Source organism: Parasteatoda tepidariorum, chromosome 2, assembly GCF_043381705.1.
Source record: "Parasteatoda tepidariorum isolate YZ-2023 chromosome 2, CAS_Ptep_4.0, whole genome shotgun sequence".
Lineage (NCBI taxonomy): Eukaryota > Metazoa > Arthropoda > Arachnida > Araneae > Theridiidae > Parasteatoda > Parasteatoda tepidariorum.
The window spans coordinates 9,922,083-9,934,861 of NC_092205.1; positions in this window are offsets into that span (position 1 = coordinate 9,922,083).

Sequence of the window (12,779 nt, forward strand, 5' to 3'; positions counted from 1 at the left end):
TATATATATTGTATTATATCAAGATTATTATTGCACCAAAATATTGAATTGATTTCCACAAAAATGTAAAAAATACCTCATAATATGTCGAGCACAGTGCGCGATCCAAAAAACGCTGTGACACATATGAATAAGTGGATTTATGCTCTCAGTTGCATTAATGGATTTGTTCAATTCTATTAAAACATTTTGTCAAAGTCGTTCGCGGTGACTCAGGGGAAAGAGCGCTTGCCTCCCGATGAGGTGAACTGGGTTCGAACCCCGGCAATGGCGGGTTGATTCGAATTCCGCACTCAGCTAGCACGGACCACAGTGCTGGTAAAAATATCCTCAGCTATAGACGGATCACAGGTTAGATTTCCGTTGCCGTTAGGCTGTATATGAGATTTAAGTGGCTTTTCATTGCATGCAGCGCAAATGAGGGTTAGATCCATAACACCATCCCATGAAAGCGATTTTCTCCCGATACTTAATCCAGGAGACCCCTTGTCCTTTGTATTAAGTTCAAAAATACAAGGATGCGGAGTTGAACATTGGTAGTCCTAAACTGACAATTCGGCTGGCTGTTATACAATGTGGTAAAAAAAGGCGAAATTTTATCATTTTAATTATTTTATTTTATAACCGTCGTTGAGCAGCTGACCCAATTCTGAGTACATGACTGCCAATGCTCAAGTCAGCAGCCTGGTAATTTTGAAACAGTCAAGGGAACTCTTGGATAAAGTATTGGTAGAAATTTGACAACATGGAGGACATTTTTTAGAGAACTAACCCTCTATAGCGTTACAAGGAAAGGAAAACCACACGAAAACCTCTCATTTTTCCTGACAGCAAGGGGTCTCAAACCCATGATCCATCTACCACTGAGGGTATTATATTGGTAATTAATCTATTGATAATTAATGATAAAGATCAAAATTGAATCAAATTTGGATATTTTTTTCAGCTTATAAGTGCAGCAAGTTATGGATATTTTTGTTTAAAAAAAATGAGTTGTCAACATTGTATAAGCGCTAATTTTTAATATGTTTGTATTTGCAGCATGACAAAATAAAAATTAAAATATGTACAATAAGATAAATAAAAATATTAAGTTAAGTTTATCAAAATTGTTCCAAAATTCATTAATATTTCCTTTTTCAAATTTCTATTAAAGAAAAAAAACCTAAAGAAAAAAACATTTTTCGAAGTTCAGCTCTATAAAATAAAGCTTATCTGTTCTTTAGCTAAAGGTAACTACCAATTTGCTTTCAGTATTAGTTTGCAACTGATTAAGGTCAGTTCAAATACCTGACACCTGATAAATGAGTTAAAAATACCTGATAATTTTCGAACCAGATACAGAGCAATCATAAATTTAGATCTAAATTAATACAATATAAAGGCTAAATAATCATAAACAAAACTTTAAATTCCCTCAAAATTCAGATCTTGCCTAGAAAATAAAACATTAATTGGTTTAAATAAAACGCATCACTACGTATTTACTCATGGTAAAGGCGATATGAAAAATACAAAAAATCATTTTATTACCTGATGAAAGTTAAAAAGTCGGAAAACAAAACAATGAAAATGTATAATCTCTTCACTAACCCACACGGTTATATCCGCAAAAAGGAGTGCTTTCTAATATTGTATCAACATAGTCAAAGCAAAATATATCAAAACAATGGTGTGAGGAGCACTCAAAAAATTGGAAAGGAAAATAGAAGACTTTAAGTAAAAAATATATCAAGTAAAAAAAAATCAAATGTAAAGAAAATACAGAACAGAACACAAAACGAATCTATAAAGCAAATAGCGAATTTAAATGAACTTCCTCTTACCGGAATTTCTCAAGAATGATTTAAACTATTTTCGTAATAATATTGCCAGATTACAAAATTTGAAAACGCAAATGGAGTTAGCAGTGTAAATAGAGGGATTTTATGGCGCGTTCTTACTGCTGCACAGAACCCTGTTTGATTTGTTAGTTACCAAGAATTGGCTTAAAAATTGATATGCTCAAGGTAATAGGATAATACTGGATAATTTAAAGTTTATAATTAATGAGGTTGATACTTATATATGCAATTTTAAAGATTTCAGAAAATTAACATTTTTTTGAAAGAAAAGAAGAGAGAGAGAGAGAGGGAGGAACATGGTTTGTCCATATTGCACAGATTTTTAGACATGCATTTCCCCGAATTGGATTTGTACAAGTTCAAAATAGAAATTAACAAAGAAGTTTTCAGTAAATTTACTAATAATAACATACAATTAACTCAATGGTTTTATATAGAACTTATTTACTTTAGGTGGATATCAAGTGTTACTTTTTTTTAAATCAAATTTTGAAATAGTTCGTCTATTTGCTTTTTGGATAAATAAACATTACTGCATATTCTTTCAATTCTATTCATTTGATTAAAAATGTTATTTAAAAAGATGTTTTTAGAAACATTGAAATTCCAAGAGTTTATTTATTTTAAAATTAAAATCATTTCCTTATCGTATAAATCAACAAAGCAGATATTTTCTCCTTTTTTAATTCCCTAATCCAGAAAATTAAAATTAATATTATCAGCATGATTACGAAGAAAGATTAATTCCCCAGGGAAAATATTATTTAACAAAATTGTATAATCTTGAAAATTAAAGATAAATTATTCATCAATAAAACCAAAAAAAAAATAATATTTAGTGTATAATTTTTTTCACAATGGTGCAAAAATAAATTAGCTAAGAGCGATGAAAAATTAGATCCTTGTGGTATTCCATCAATTTGAAAAAAAAATATGTTTTCTATTATAAATATTATAAGGATTCCATTCTCTTTTTTCTTTCTGTTATTTTTGTCTTTATATATATATATATATATATATATGTCCTAACAGGGCTCCAACCCTGTTATTAGTGTTGTATTTAGCTTGAAATAATTGCAGTCATAAGCCATCAGNTAGAAAAGGTAATAGAAACGAAATATGAGACTTAATAGGTTGGAATAGTTTGAAGCATCTTTCACTCGCTTCGAGGATACATTTCTCAATAATAATAATGATAATAATGAAGAGATAATTGAAATTTAATTGTAGATAAGAAATAATTTTATTAATGTTCCTGGTCTAAGCGGTCGATCTTTTTAGGGCTGCCAACTACTACTCTTTTCGCAAAATATTTTAACGAATAGTAGACAATCAGAAACGAAAGCTTTCAGAATTCAGGTTAATTTTCCCAACATTTTATCCCTTTCACGAAGATGAGACACTGGTGTCCCTTTCATATATTTCTCATGATACTTTAATTAAAAATAAAAATATATTTTAGTATCCTTTAATTATAAAATACTGTCCAATAGTTATTAAAAAATATGTTTTATCGATATATATATATATATATATATACTGATGGTTCACATACACTCTTTTTTTTTTTAAATCGAACTTCTACAATCCGGAAGTAAAGCTTTCTTTTACTACAACTTTTAAACTTATCATTTTTATCTATTCGTCATGCAATCTAAATTTTTACGGAACTATTCATGAACTCAAACATGAATTAAACGCACTTAGTTGAAAATAATTTGACAAAATGTATTACTCTTAGTTGGGAGAACACAACTCTCTAGAGAGTATGTTTTGAAAAATCTCATTCGGCGTAACATCTGTTACTCTCATGCGACTGACATTTAATGAAACCAATTTCATCCAGCATCTCCCGACACCAAAAAGCTTCAACGCATTAACTTCTTTCACTTTTCTTGAATCTTATATTTGTTTGCGCTAGAGACAACTCATACAAAATGTTAGACATTCGAAGAAAACCTGTTTTGGCTTGGAAGGATTTATGCCATGCTATCTCATAGACAATTCATAAGCATATGCACTTTCTAAGATAATTCATTTCTCCTCTGTGAAACCAAATTTGGAGAAGAAAAGAAAATAGAGTAACTTTATACTATTTAGCATTACTATTGTAGAGTTAAGGTTATATTTTAAGATCGTTGGCACAATAGTAATATGTAATTAATTAAGTGCAAAACATGTGCTAAACGCTTTGTTCTTTTGCTCCTATAGTAACATTGTTATATTTAATGTTAAAACTATACTGAACACATGTGAAGCTGCTGTGCAAGGAGGGCTGTGACAGACTGTGATCATTCCAGTTTTCTTGACCTAGGACTCCACGGAGCAGAAGCAGATGTTCGGGTTCAGTGATCAGTGTTTAGTCATCGATCATACTTGGCGATAATTTTCTAAATCTTCTGAAGAAATTGAAAGCTGAATCTACTTTACCTGGTCTAAGGATAGAACCTAGAACCCATCGCACGCGAGCACTGCTACTCAAGTACTGAGCCTCGCATTTAATATTTCTCATCTTGATGTTGCCACATTTATTTCAATATATATCACATTTAGTAATGCTATAACTCATTATTTCATTATTATATTTTACTGCTTTGTAAAAATTGTTAAGAAATTGTTATATTTTAATATTCTGTTTGCTATGCTGGTTAACAAGTATCAGGAAATAATATTTCTCTTACTATATCTTTGAGTAACTTCGTTTCTTAAAAATACTGCTGAGAAAAAAAAGTGCGCCAAAAAAAAAGAAGAAAAAAAACAGAACAACTTGAAAATAACGTTTTATCTATAGATCGTGTCTTCAAGAGCTACGGCTTCCTGCAAATTGTTTAAAGGGTAGTCTTCAAATATGCTAAACTGTTAATGCAGAAGAAATTTTAAGTCTCAAAAACGAATCAGAAACGTATTTTTATGGAATAAATTCACATTTCTCTCGACAGATTTGGATTACTGTCCGTCAAAGTTGGAGAGGGGGAGGTAGCCGCAGTCTGGATTTTCCAATAGTTTGGTCATTGTTTGGAGCAGTTAATTTTGCCTTCAAAGTATTTCACCATTTCTCGAGAACTTTTTAAGTGAATCAAAGAATTATAAGGTTCGTTTATACAAAGAATAATTTTTAATTAACATTTATTATTTTTATTAATTCATTTAATAACAGTCGAAAAATTTCGAACTGTAAGGTACACACATTTTTAAACCATTATAAAGAATGTAATTTCAAATAGCAGAAATTTGAATTAAATGGGCTGAATACTGTATATCGCCTAACATATTGACTTTTAAATATACGACTTCTTTAATATACTTTGAAAATGTAATATGTTATTAGTCAGTATGAGGGAAGATTTGTGTCTCCGTCACTAGCCGTATAGTTGTATAGTGTAATATATGAATGTTCATTTAGGCCATTAATGAATATAATGTACAAATCGTTGAATGTAAATTTAGATTTTATTAAGCATAATTTGTGAATCAGAAAATGGCCACTTCTTCATAAAAAAATAAGAAATCCCTTAAAGGGATGAAATAAGAATACTCTCTATTGAGAGATCATAAAGCCAGAACATCCTTTCTGACGGTTAGAAAATTGAGACTGGGAGGCCCCAAAGGGCTCCCAGCCTCCACAAATTTGCAATTAAAAGTGAATATATTTATTCTCAACAGACAGAGAAAGTATGGGTAGGAGATCCAAGATTTGGCGATTTATCATAATATATCATAGCCAAAAACAAAGCCAACAAGCATATCCACATGGGTTAAAAAGAACACCTTGGCGATCACGAGTCGCCAACAAATTTATGTGAATTATTATAACCATGCAACCGAAACATTTAGCCGTTGGAAAATTAGAATAAAAAGTTATAAATAGATTTTTGTTTTCGATTAGAGGCGACAGTGAATTAATATGTCTGCATAATAATGAAATAAAAAGTATCCGTTACATTGATCTGGAAGAGAAGAAATAAATATTTTATGTTCGTTTAAAAAGATTAAGTTTTTGATTTATTTTTAAATGTAATTCTATTAAAAAAAAATTAGCTTAAGTAATGAAAGATATATTTAAAAGGATAGGAAATACATATGTAATGCCAAATGTGGCATCACAGTCAGGGAATGTTAATGATTGAATAAGCATGATGAAAATTATCGAGCATCCAGACGTTCTAGATCAAAAATGCATCAAATGTTACTTTTTCACAAATATTGCTTAAGGTTAATAAAAATTAATTCTTGCTATATTTTCATCCTTGTTATTAATCCTTAATGAGGTATTTATTCTTAATATTGTAAATGTAGAAACAATTACAGATTTTATGTTGGCATTTGAGAGATTATTTGTATAGTTTTATTGCTAAGTATTTTCATACATTTCTGTAGAGAAACACATTTATCCAAGAAAATTTTTTATATTACAAAATATTTGGAAAAAAATGAAGCCACCGGAGATTTTTTTTGTTGCAAAATTACCATATTTGTATCGTAAAAAGCATTTCCTAAAAAAAGAAAGCAAAAAAGAAAAAGAAATTAAATTTACGATATTTAAGCAATTCTTTTAGTAATTTTTTCGAGTGCGTGGTGCGGATTAACCGAAAATTCTGATTTTCAAAATTATAGTTCTTGCTACCATGCACTAAGTAAAAATACAAAACTGAAAAGCAAATTTAGCAAAATGAATGATTTTCATGCCGTGCTCTAAAGCATCTCGATAAAACTATCGAAATTTTCTTCATAATTGCCCTTTATTTAACTATTTGTTTGGTTAATTTAACCTTTTGATGTCTATAACTTTTACCTAGTAGAAAAATAATTGCCTTTTTACATATCGATAATTTATTTAGATCGTGGCTTATTTATATAACTGATATAAGTTAGTAAGTAACAGTTAATTATTTATTTTCCTAATTTGACGGGGGGGGGCGTAAAGGAGCCTAATTGATGCATTCAAGCAGTGTTAATTTGATCCCACTGCATCCGTGCTTAAGAGTGGTTAGTGGAACAGCGGTACGGTACGGCGAGGAAGGTCTCTAGGATTTATTGCAAGTAAAAGAACCATACATTATTGGGATCACCGTTGCTGACGAATGTTCTTCTTCCATCACACTCTTTGAAAAGCAGAGTCAGTTAAATGTCGTTGTGCTGTCTTTCTCATTTTTCCTCATGCGTGGATGGTTTCAACCCCTCCACCCGTATCCTTGGATATATCTTTATCTCTGCAATCTTGTGTTGTAGATGCTTCGACTTAATAAGATCTAGATGCCAAAATTCGTAATGAGCACACAAGCCTGCATCTCCATGTGTAACAATAAATAATAATAAATAAATCGATACTTTCACATTATAATAGATACTTCCAATAAATAAATAGATACTTTCAGTTGCCTTTGGATTCGAACCCACCACCATCAAGCGTTGGATTCAGGATGCTGGGACAGCTCTGATGCTTAACAGTTAAGTTACTGATTTTGTTCAATCTTGTCCAGACATTTGTATAATAGCAGAGTCCATTTTTAATAGTTTTTCAAGTTAGCAGATGTTAGCTTACAACTTATATAGACACAAAAAACAACTCTTCGATGAAAAGCTAGGTTAATTATTGTTTACATAATGAAATAGACGCTATCAAACTGAACACTTTTGCTTTATCTCAAATTTAGTATAAGTTAAAATATATTTAGCTAGTCTATCATAGTCAGTCTATTATATTTATCTATTATAGTTAAAATTTCCAACTTTTTGATAAAATAGCCAAATATTACCGTTTTTACTACCAAACAGCCAGATAATGAAGCGGTATTTAATTGTGAATAGGGTACTTGTACTTCTAGAAGAAGATTATCACGGACACCCACTCATGTGACCTATGACGTCAGCGCTAGCTGATCGCTTATAAGCAAAATGGCGAGATGAAATTATGCTATTTTTTCACCTAATTTATAGTGTTAATTAGCGTGAAGTTAATTAAATACAGCTGAATATCGCGCATCAAAATTGATGAAATATAATTCTTTCCTGTCTACGTCTCTTAATTAACTTAGATTTATTATTTGTTTATATATTTTATTGTAGCCGTGATACTTGATTTTACTTTGTGTACCTGGCAACTTCGATGCGTAGTTAGTTTGTTTATGTTCTACATGACTTCGTGTCCGTGTTTGTGCCAAGTGTATACAGTGGAAATAAAATAGTTGTGAAAGAATTATTGTGAAAGAATACAGAATGTGTCGATTTAGAGAATCGATTCTTGGTGGACTTGGTTTACACAAAATAGAATGGAAAAAATGGTTGCAAACGTACACAAATGCCAACAACCAATCAGGATCGAGATACCCACGCTACGTCACTTGCAGGCATCCCATTTTACTGAAAATCATTGTCAAAGTGCTACGGTAAAAATTACCTTATGTTTTAATAATCTCATTTAGCAAGAAAATGCAGTGATTTTTCCCCCACATTCTAGTTGTTGTGACCCATATTTTTAATCTATGTGCAAACAATTATAAAAAAATAATAAATAAATAATAAATAAAAAAATATATAACATAATTTAAAAAAAAATATTAAGTTTTCTGTCGTTGGAGTAAAATATCGTATTTATAGAAAGATTCCATATTTAATTTGCTAAAGAAATAAAATATTCACTTGGCTTTTCTAATCTAAGTTTTCATTAAATATTTGTATGTGTGAATATTCTATGCATTAATACAAGAATCAAATTTACACTTTAAAATAAATCTCTTTTCAAGCGATAATTTTAAAATAATTTAAAATTGAAAAAAGTCGTAAATCAATCTAAAAGTATAATTCTATTTGTGAAAGAGATTGTTTTATTTGCATGTTATGGCAAGAGGCATTGAATCTTACTGTTCGGGAAATCTTTATTCTATTCTTCGAAAAAACATTCGACAGGAAAATGGAAAATAAGATTTCAAAAAAACAAACCGCTTTTGTGAAGCTTATTTTGTAAATATATTCATGAAAAAAGGGTGAAAATAAGTTTATTTTCTGGTTGTATAGTAAGATGAAATCTTCACATGTTGAAGGAAATAAGCAATAGTAGTAAGCAGAGAGCTTTTTTTTTCTTTAATCTATTTCCTTACAGAAAACAAAAACATCAAGTCTTATATCAAAGTCTGAACTATCGATTCTATATGTTGGGTTTTTGAATTCTAAAGAGCCAAAATGAATTCAAACAAATTCTCACTAAAGAAAAAATTATGCCAAATACCCTCTAAGAAATAGAAGGACTTCAGATTTCTTTGATAGAATAAAAGATTTATTTTTATCTTGTGATTAGCATTTCATAATGTTTGAAAGAGACAGAAACGTTGAGAAATAAAATAGGCATTTATTGTTTGCTATAGAAGGAAGAATACATTACAAAGAGTTCCAAAGCAATGGTATATTTATTTAGATTTGATGTTAATATGCACATTATTAGTCTGAAGGATTTATATAGTGTCAAAAGACTGCTTATTTACAAATGTACGACATAAAACAATAACGGGTGAAACACGTAAAGATACACATGTATTTGTCAAGTTTCTGGGGAGCTGGGATAGCCAGGCTGGAAGGGCGTTGGATATATGTCCGAACGGTCGTGAGTTCAATCCCTGCCCGGAGGAAGACTTTCTATGAGCAAAATAGTGACTGGTACTCGCTTAATCTGTCAGGGTCACAAAGTCCTCCAAATTCTCATAGAAAATCTATACCCGTGGGCGTTAAGGATCGGAAATCGATCGCGCTGAGGTCAAAAAGTGAACGGATGTTGTGTGAATGTGTCCTCCTCGTAAAACGGGATGAGACGAATGCATGTTGCTCCGGATCATCCTCAAGGATGTTTCCCAGACCGTCGCCAATATCCCAATGTGCAGCTTTAGTACGGCTTGAAATAAAAGTAAAGCAAAGCCAAATTCTGGTACAAACTACAGATGTTTAGTGCGTGCACGCATACCATTCGCAAACTAGTTCTTACCATTTGTTCAACAACATGTTTTCCCCGATCTCCATAACAGCAAAAGTTATCGGTTTCAGCAGTGCTGTTGGCATTGGATGTACAGAAGCTTTGTTTCACAAACTGGCTTGCGAAGTACGCAGTCTTCAAAAACTAGTATTCGGTGTAAGCAAACTTTGTGCTTCACAAGCCGGCATTTAGAGTACACACAAATTCCACCACAAACTGCATTCGGAGAGCACAATCTTTGTTCTTCAGAAACTGGCATTCGGAGTACACGAACTTTGTTAATCAAGAATTAATATTCAGAGTACGCAAACTTTTTTTTTTCAAACTGTTCAGCTTGAAAGATGAAAAAAGAGGAATAAGGTGGAATTTCACAACTACTTTAGAAGACCTTGATTTTGCTGATGACATCGTACTTATTTCATCCAAATGTACAGACCTTCAACTTAAAACAGACAAATTCAACAAATATTCAAATAGTGTAGGTTTATTCATGAACAAGAAGAAAACTAAAGTAATGAGAATAAATCAAAAGAAAAATGACAAAATTAAAATCGAAAATCACGAAATAGATGACATAGAGTCATTTAGCTATTTAGGTTCTATTGTAGATAAAAAAGGTGGAAGTAGTAAAGATATTAGACAGAGAATAATCAAAGCAAGAACATGTTTTAAGGGATTACATAAATTTTGGAGAGAGTCAAATATTGAAATAAAGACAAAAATAGTTGTTTATAAAGCTATTGTTAGAGCAGTACTATTATATGGCACAGAAACCTGGAAACAGACTAAGATCGAAATACAAAAATTAGAAACCTTTCAACACAAATGTTTAAGATTTATTTTTAAAAATTTTCTGGCCTTACAAAGTATCAAATCAAAATCTATTAAGGAAAGCTAAAATAAAAACAATCGAAGATGAAACATAAAAAACGAAGATGTAGCTGGCTCGGACATATCCTTAGAATGCCCAAAGAAAAAATTTCATCTGTTGCGCTCACATGGGCCCCTGATGGCAAAAGAACAAGAGGAAGACCCAGACTTACCATCCAGCGCATGTTTTTGGGAGAATTAAAAGAATGTAGAATATCTGTCTGGGAGGAAGCAAGATCTATTGCTAAAGACAGGAGGCGTTGGAGGGATATGCTGGAGGCCTTAAGTGCCGAAGGCACGTAGAGGATAAGTAAGTAAGTACGCAAACTTTGTACTTAGGAAACTGGCATTCGAAGTATACAAATTTCATCCAGCAGGGACTGGCATTTAGAATCCACAAATTCTGTCCTTCACAAACTAGTATTCGGAGTTCACAAATTCAACCCTGCTTAAACTGGCATTCAAAATATACTAATTCTATCCTTCACGAACTGGTATTCGGAGTACACAAACTCAGTCATTCAAAACTGGTATTGAGAGTTCGTAAACTTTTCCAGTCACAAACTGGTATTAGGAGTTCACAAACTGATATTCTGAGTTCACAAGTTCAACCCTGGTTAAACTGGCATTCAAAATGTTCTAATTCTGTCCTTCACGTGCTGGTATTCAGAGAACACATAACCTTTGTTCTTCACAACTTTTTTAAACTATATGCCAGCTATCCTGAATGTTCATGCTACTGCTACTGTGACGGAAGTGGATAGAAACATACTATTGAATGTATGAACGTTTCAGGGAACTAGTTTTATCAAAAACTAAGATAGTTTTGGTCATTCCCTTCGAGAAAAGCACGCTGCTCTTTGAGATTCAGCAAATGGTTTTTTTTTGAAATATTCATTGGTGTTAATTTTGAAAATGATTTAACATTGACTTGAATTTTGATCTAACACTATTTAAAAAAAAAAGATCTACAAACAAAAATTGATATTTAAGTGAAGCAAAAACTAAAGATGCTCTCAAAAACGTAGAAAAATTAATTGCCAGGGAAAAGGAGAATATTTGAAAAATCTGACATTCGAGTCTTATAAGGCAATCAAACTGGTTTGAATTATCCATTTTAATCATTATTGATTAGTCTGATTTCGGAAGCACTTCTTTATATTTCATTTAAATATCTGTATGATACCGAATGCGGATGTTTTTCTACTTCATTTTTAATGCGGATTCAAAAATATATACTACGACAATGCATCAATTCGAGTTCAAGGCTCTAAAAGTGTGTTTTTCTTCTCATTTTAGAAAAAAATTTCGAAAAGCAGTCTTAAGTAAAAGAAGTATGGTACTGACATATGTCTTACTATATCAGAAGTAGAAAGCTTGTTAACACTGTTTTTCGAAGCTCGGTCTCCAAGGAAAAAAAAAACACACTTACACTTGAAGCAATTTAAAGATTTTAAACTATATATATAATCTTGCCATGAAGAATTATCGGGGCTTTAAACAGACAAGTAAATTGAGTATTTTAAAAGTTATCAAACTTTTTTTAAAAATCACAAATTTGGTGAAATTTTTCCATCTAGATGAAAATTATCAAAATCGCAGCCTTGTTCTCAGTTTTTTGCAAATTTTAATGGACCCAGGTAAGTAATGAGCCAGGCATCGAAGTAAGTTATGAAATATGAAAAAATTTGACCACAAACACTTTTCGTTTTCAGAAAACTGTGGCTTTTCTCCACATTGACGTTCTGGGCCATTTTCAAAACAAGCGTAGACAGTGCTACCTTTAGATTGGTTAAACTCGGCCATAACTGTCATGAGTAATAGTTGCAGATTCACAGTATATTAGTCGCGAAAAAACATTATTTCTTATGATGATGAAACGTTCGAAAAACAGCCTTAATGTGTCGCAGTTTCAGAAAAAAAAGTGTCGGTGAAATTTCCTCCACAACAAGACTTCGTTGAGGGATAAAAAAGAAGAATAAATGTCGGTAGAATTTTGTTTTTGCACCTCACTTAACACAACTAGGAAACAACCAACAAAAGAAGGAGATTTTTGGAACTGAAAAGAAAGGTTAGAAAAACAATTCCAACGAACTTTTCGCGGA